Source organism: Diaphorina citri, unplaced genomic scaffold (genome assembly GCF_000475195.1).
Source record: "Diaphorina citri unplaced genomic scaffold, Diaci psyllid genome assembly version 1.1 scaffold34779, whole genome shotgun sequence".
NCBI classification, from domain to species: Eukaryota; Metazoa; Arthropoda; class Insecta; order Hemiptera; family Psyllidae; genus Diaphorina; species Diaphorina citri.
Genome location: NW_007412111.1, coordinates 1 through 617, shown reverse-complemented (window position 1 = coordinate 617; position 617 = coordinate 1). Strand labels below are relative to the sequence as shown.

The 617-nt window shown below is 37.0% G+C and overlaps 1 long non-coding RNA gene across 1 annotated transcript; it reads left to right on the top strand.

Annotated features, from left to right (window-relative positions):
• LOC113473478 lies at positions 1-610 on the top strand. Its single transcript, XR_003395440.1, has 2 exons — positions 1-117; positions 563-610. It is a non-coding gene; the product is annotated as an uncharacterized LOC113473478 (long non-coding RNA).
• Positions 611-617: the final 7 nt, after the last annotated feature.

The window sequence follows — 617 nt, the reverse complement described above, 5'->3', positions numbered from 1 at the left end:
CAAGTTTGCTGAGAGAGCCATTGCGTCTCAACCACATAGTACAACAGGTGAAGAGAGAGCTACCAAGTTTCGCGAGAAGTATGTTAGCCGATTGCATCATCTGAAACAGCATCCCTTGTGAGTTGAAATCCCTGCTAAAGTACTAGTACATAGTGATGTATAACCAACGGGGGCTTGAACACTGGAACCAATGGGGTAGCCTGATTCAACGGCTCTTGTGGGTAGGAGAAAGGTACTTAGTAGTCCATTGAACTTTAAAGAGGAAATATACGGAACCTAAAAAGCCTGATGGAGACCAAGATTTAATATGAATAATTCTTTTAGGTGAATATTTTTGTAAAATTTCATCAACATTAGACAAACTGTTCGAAAGTTGTAATGAAACAAAGTATTTCTTTGTAAAGTTCTGTTACGGTGGCTTTGAAGGATTAAAATTGGATATACCATTTGAAAGTTTTGGTGAAACAAGAATACAGAATAAACTAAAGGAAAAATCGTCTCGTTCAATTAATCATAATGGATTATGTATTTTCAGACTATTTTGTTTCGATTATGATTTCAGTGCTTACGGAAACCTGACTGTGAGGAGCTTGCTAGATACCATTGAACATTACCTC